The 6,406-nt window shown below is 36.5% G+C and overlaps 1 long non-coding RNA gene across 2 annotated transcripts; it reads right to left on the reverse strand.

Moving 5' to 3' along the window:
- Positions 1-277: 277 nt before the first annotated feature.
- LOC132644808 (uncharacterized) lies at positions 278-6,119 on the reverse strand. 2 transcript variants are annotated; one of them, XR_009583924.1, is made up of 2 exons: positions 4,093-6,119; positions 278-630 (listed from the first exon to the last, which is right to left on the reverse strand). It is a non-coding gene; the product is annotated as an uncharacterized LOC132644808 (long non-coding RNA). The 2 variants fall into 2 exon arrangements; XR_009583923.1 differs by having other exon boundaries at positions 278-640.
- Positions 6,120-6,406: the final 287 nt, after the last annotated feature.

Genomic DNA, 6,406 nt, shown 5'->3' on the forward strand with positions numbered 1-6,406 from the left:
GGTATATCCCATCTAAAACTAGTGTCATGTGTTTGTATGTAAGAAAAATATATATGTATGTATATGTACAACCTTGATTTAATTCCTACATTATCCACATTTTATCTCCTCAGTCAACCATATCCTCAGAACTATTTTCCCAGACTCGAGTTTTGAAGGAAATTCCACTTATTAGAATTCATTAAGTTAGGTCTAGCCCCAATGTTCTTTTTACTTTCTTTTCTTAAGATTTCCCAAATTAAAATGCACTTTAAAGAGGTATTCAGAAATAATCAACTTTTTGCAAGAAAAATATACTTTCACTTTTATTTATCTTAATCAAATGGAATACAACTCTTTTATCATTTGGGTACAGTGTTGAAACGTCATCTATCCAAATCCTAGGTTCTAACCTGTAGGGGTTTCAATAACTATACAAATGTATTTGCCTGGTCACACAGAAAATAATGTAAAAACTATACTACAGGAAAGGGAAGAAAAGTTTAGCTTTTTACGGCCTTGGGCCCAAACCATTCAGCAGCCTTGTTTTCATTCTTCTATGCTCTTCTAGTCTTTCATCCGAGCTTTCGGGCCTTCAACTTCACTTCACTTCCGTATTTAGTAGAATCCCATCTAACGGACCCATATTGGCTAAACGTACCTTGCAAGAATGAGATGAAAATAGTTAGTCAAATGATACGCCACCCCATAGGGTGTCGTTTATGAATATAAATAATATCCCTCGGACCCGTATCAAACTTTGTGAGCTTTGATTACAAAGGCTCAGACTCACGGTTCCGAATATGGCAAAGTAACCTAAATTATGTCGTGGCTGCAAACTAGGGACCATTCTAGTTGCCTTGCCAAGCGCATATTGGCTCCTACCTTGTGATATCAATGTGAGATCATCCTAGCCTAAACCGAGGGATAACCTTTCTGGACTAGGCATGCTTAAGTTAGGTATCTATTCTAATCAGTAAATTTTCATCAAGTATATAAATCTGTTCTTTTAAAAAATGTGGCCTCAAGTTAAATACTTTTTCATCGGCCCTATGTAGTATCATATTCAAAACAGTCCAGTCATCAAAGGGTAGCATCATTGTTGCATCTATTCTTTTTGAAGAAAATTTAGTCATAAACACGGCTGCAGCTCAATCACAAAAATGTGAGAGTCAGCTCAAGTATAAAGCATAGTATCTGTACATTTCTTTTAACAGCAAAGCAACAACTGATGGTCAACATACAACAGCAAGCAACAAGCAATAGTGGCAATAAACAGTCCAGATAGCAACTGCTAGATAGCAGCAAAAAATGAAATAACAAAGAGCAACTGTAGGTAGCCATAAGCAGCAGCTGTTGCAGCAAACACAACAAGGTGGCAGCCCAAGAGTCCTGTAGTAATTTGACTCAGAACTACAACAGCCCTAGTATCCATTCTCAAAGCCAGGTGTAGCAATCAATTGCTTATCCACCCAAAAAGCAGCCACCAGCCCTTTTAGGATGTAACAGGTCCAATCTCAAAATGCAGCAAGCATGGGAGGATGCAACAGCAAATCAGTCAATCAAGTAAGGTATCTATTCCCATCAAGGCATGGGTATCAAAATGCAGCAGCAGATGCATAATTTGCACCAACTCAATAGGGTATCTTAGCTCAAGTTCAGCAAATTTTCCCAGAACAAGTGCAGTATCTATTTATTTTTTTTAACAATGAGGCAACAACTAATTCCCCCAAAATGCAACACCTTGAGTGCACTTTAAGGTGCAACAACCCATAAAAATGCCACAACACTAAGTAATAATAGGTAGCAACAGATACAGCAGGATAGCAGGTAGTAGTTAATAACAATTTACCAAAATACAGTGGCCCAAAATACTAGCAAAGGACACCAATTAGGGCATAGCAGTCAAGCACAACCACAAGTAGGTGACTGTAAGTCATGGAAATAATTTAGAGGGGATATGAATGCACCGGACAGCCTTCCAATACAGCAACAATAGCATATACCAAATGTGATTTGTTCATCTTAAGAGTGAGCCAAAGTGTGTCTCAAGTGTGAAAAATCAACCTTAATAAATCTCCTCAAATGGGCATCAAAGTGTGATGGCCAGCCCTCTCAAAATGCAACAACAACTTATGTTAAGGCAAAGGAATAGCCAAAGGGATATTGTCCATAGCAGCAGCCTCAAAGTATAACATTAAACTCCAAAACTCAAACACAGCCCTCAACATGTACATGATCATTGAATGGGATTTGACACATCCCAAGTCATGCAAAGAAAGAGAGGGGGTGAAGGATTAGTATTAAGAAGTATATGGAGTTCTCCAAGATAATATCAAACAAAATGCTCCATTGTTTTAACTATCACAACTTGGTTCAACATCTCATAACAAGACCAGAACTTTCAGAAATAATCAGAAACCAAAAGACTTATTAATTCTAAACACAAAAATCTGAAAATCCATTTACTTGGAAGGATATGGACAGCTAACACACAATATGATGCTTTAAGGGAAGATGAACCTTCAAAGACTGACTACAATACATGGCATAGGTCACCAAGCTTAAAACATCTAGGCAACAAAAAAAAAAGGGGGGGGCTGCCACTATCCATATTTCCAATGCCACACAAGATCCAAAGGTTTCTAGAACCTTAGGCATGGTAGGCTATTTGGAGGAGGTTAAACCAATCCCTAGGTTGCCTCAGCTTTCAACCAGTAAGATGATAACAAATCAGAAGAAACGAAATGCTAACCAGAAACCTAGTAAAGCACAATACCACTTCATGATGAAATCACATAGGATTTGGAATCCTCTTAACAAAATAGAAATTTTAGCACATATTGAAGCTTAATACAGCCTACCTTAATCATCTTGACTCATGTTAATTCAACCGTAGTGCTTAAGCTAACTAAATGATTCTGGAAATATCCATGTTTTTACACACATATAAAGCTTCTTCCTCAGATATATAATAACAAACAGTCTCCTCAAACAGTGAAACAGATTTAATCATAGAGCTATACTTCACAAGTTTGAATCCAATATGCACATACTAAGGCTGCCAGAGGTATCCAAATACATTTACAGGATATTTAGGTTAATTGAAATACAAAACAACACCTAATCATCTTAATTCAATTGAATCAGATTCTGTTTTTTCTTAAGACAACACAATGATGCTGAAAAATACACAGATTGGACTTCTAAATATGATCCTACATTATTGGTGACCTATTCTCTTTTTACTTATACTATTGTGTGATCTGCCCCCTCCTCCCCTTTTCACAACACATAAGAGGTAAATTATAAGATAAAAATGACCAGAACTCCTCATATCTTGGACAAAAGAAAACTTAGCACCCAAAAGGGTAGAAACACACTCAATGAAAGAAGAACTATAGTACTATTGTCTAAGGGAGAAACCATAAAGTAGGCTATGGACAAACTATGTTACATCTAAGTTGGATCAAACTGAATCAAGGAGAAATACTTTGAATGGTTTGTATTTATTTACTTCAAACATGGATAGCCATAATCCAACACTTTTAGCACATTTGATGCGATTTTTCAGAATTTGACTAATGTATGTCAGAAATAGACATCTTCAATACATAAGAAGAGCAAGAAAGACCATTTAATCTGAAACTACTGATATGCCAATCAAAAGAGAGAGATTACTTAAACTGAAGGCTCCTTAATTACTGGATGAGCATTTCTACTGGACTTTAGTAGATTTGAACCATCTTAAAACCAAACAAGACACAAACATGTATCTGAGACTAAATCTCTTTTCACATATGCTCTTCACAGGAAATCCTTTAAAATTCAATAAACTGAAACCAGACAAAATTCAGGCTAACTCATTCCCATAAAAATTTGTAAATCACTTCTTGTATTAGTATTAACCTGAACTATTCATAATGAGAGAAAACTAAAATTAGATCCTTATTAATAGCTGTATTTAAACAGTTTCTAGTCCTTAAAACCTAAAACAGCACAACCTTTCTATCCATATTAAGCTACATATTTTAAAATAATCTTCTCAAATCAAACTAAATAAGCATCTGTACTAATGCAGAAATTAAAGAAATAAAAGGGTTCAAGCATTACCTTTTTGAGAGCAGCGACGGGGCGACGGGAGTTGATGAACCACCTTTCACCCGAGTCGCGAAAACGACTTCCAAAAATTAAACTTAGAGCGAGAAGCTTCCTCGAAAACTCAAGGCGTTGCCGAATTTTTTGAGTGTTTCCCACTCTTGGAGGGTGTAAAAACCTTAATGGTTAAGAAACCAATTTTTTTTGGACTCCGAAAAACCTTGTCTAAAATGAAGGGAATGGGTTCTATTTATAGAACCCAAAATGTGCAAACTTTTTGTAAAACCAACGATGTGGGACTTTTAGAAAACGGAAAAGGGCCAAATTTACCCCTGAACTATTGGAAAAGGGCTAAATATACCCCTCGTTATACTTTGGGTTCAAATATACCCTTGTCATTATACTTTAGGTCCAGATATACCCCTCTTCCGTTAAAATTGTCCAAGATGGACACTAAATTTGACGTGGCATGATAGCTCAATGAGGTGAATGCCAACATGGCATGCCACCTCACCACCCCATCTCTTTCCCTTCTTCTCCCACCATATCATCTCATCTCCCTTCACAATCACTGCCACCATTAGCACCACCACACCACTATCTCCACCTTCACTCCCTTTCTGTTACAATTCCATAAAATTGTTGTCATAACCATTATCATCTTCTTCTTTTTTCTCAGCACTACTCAGTCAACTCCTTTTCCATTCTTATGTGACACGTCCAACCCAGACACCCAAAAATTTCAGTTCTGTAATTTCTCATTATCCATTACCCAGAGAGTAGATGATCTAATTTTAGACCTGAATTTGGATGAGAAAATATCACTATTGGGTAACACAGCACCGACCATACCTCGACTAAATATCCCTGCTTATGAGTGGTGGTCGGAGGCGGGAGGCGTTACACGGACTATCAACGGAAGGAGAAGAGGTTACTTTTAATGGAAGTATTACATATGCAACTCAGTTCCCTCAGGTCATTAATTCTTACTGCTTCTACTTCTGCTGAACATTTGGTATCGCATTGCTCTGGCATAAAGTAATTTCCTCTTTTTAGACTCTGCTATATGGAGGTGGAGGTTGGAGATGGTGGTGTGGTGGTGCTAATGGTGGCACTGGTTGTTAAGGGAGGGGAGATGACAGTGGTGGGAGAATAAGGGAAAGAGAGGGGTAAATGGGTTGGGTGGTGTGGTGGCATGCCATGTTGGCGTCCACCTCATTGAGCTGTCATGCCACGTCAAATCTAGTGTCGATCTTGGATAATTTTAATGGAGGAGGGGTATATCTGGACCTAAAGTATAACAGCATGGGTATATTTGAACCCAAAATATAACGAGGGATATATTTAGCCCTTTTTCCAATAGTTCAGGGTAAATTTGGCCCTTTTCCGTTTAGAAAATAGCCTTGGAAACCAAATCCTAACTCAAATTTGTATAGAAACCCTTGAAATCCGAATCTTACAAGAGAAGTCAAGCAAAAATTAATTGAAAAATCGAAAAAATATCAAAGTTACCGTTTGCAAGCTGGACAAGGAGAAATCGACAGGCATCATCGATACTATTACCCAAAATGGGCGAGCAAGACTGTAAAGCAAAAGGAACGAGACTCGTTGCCAAAAATGGCCATGGAGACAGCTGGATTCGTTTGGTTTAAGGCTCGTTTTTTTTTTTTTTTTTTTTTTTTGTTCTTTCAGAATGAAGAAAAGAGAAAAGGGGTGTTGGGGATTATAATTGAAGTGGGTCGGGTTCATTGAATTGGGCTGGACAATACAAAAGGGCTAATTTATGACTTAAAATTGTGGCCACAATTGGAGTTGAAGAATAGCCTTTTCACTTCAATTGTAACCACATTTTTGTGGACATATTGAAATCAATTCTTTTAAATCAAAGCCTATCTCTTAACCATCCAACCGTATTGTAATAAGATCGAGATAAAATAATTACCCAATTAACTAATTAAGCTTCTTGATTTAACAAAGTAAAATATTTAATTGCAAAAAAGATTGATTATAATAATTGAGTCGTGAATGACTTAAAACTAACAATCAAGATGCATACTTAATTAAAATACCTATTTATTTATTTTTTATATATAAACTGATTTTTTAAATGGATAAAATAGACATGATAAACACTAAAAATTATACGTAAAAACATAATAATGTATATCAGGGTATTTTGCCAAATGAAATGGCAAAATAGCATCAAAAACCGTTTCGGAAGTATTTTTTTGATTCTCTGAGTAAATATTCTACTCTATTTGATATTCAAGAAGCTTGATTAATTAATTTGAATTTTTGGAGGTCAAAAATTGGGTGTCAGCAATGTGCA

The sequence above is a fragment of the Lycium barbarum genome, chromosome 6, assembly GCF_019175385.1.
Source record: "Lycium barbarum isolate Lr01 chromosome 6, ASM1917538v2, whole genome shotgun sequence".
Taxonomy (NCBI): domain Eukaryota; kingdom Viridiplantae; phylum Streptophyta; class Magnoliopsida; order Solanales; family Solanaceae; genus Lycium; species Lycium barbarum.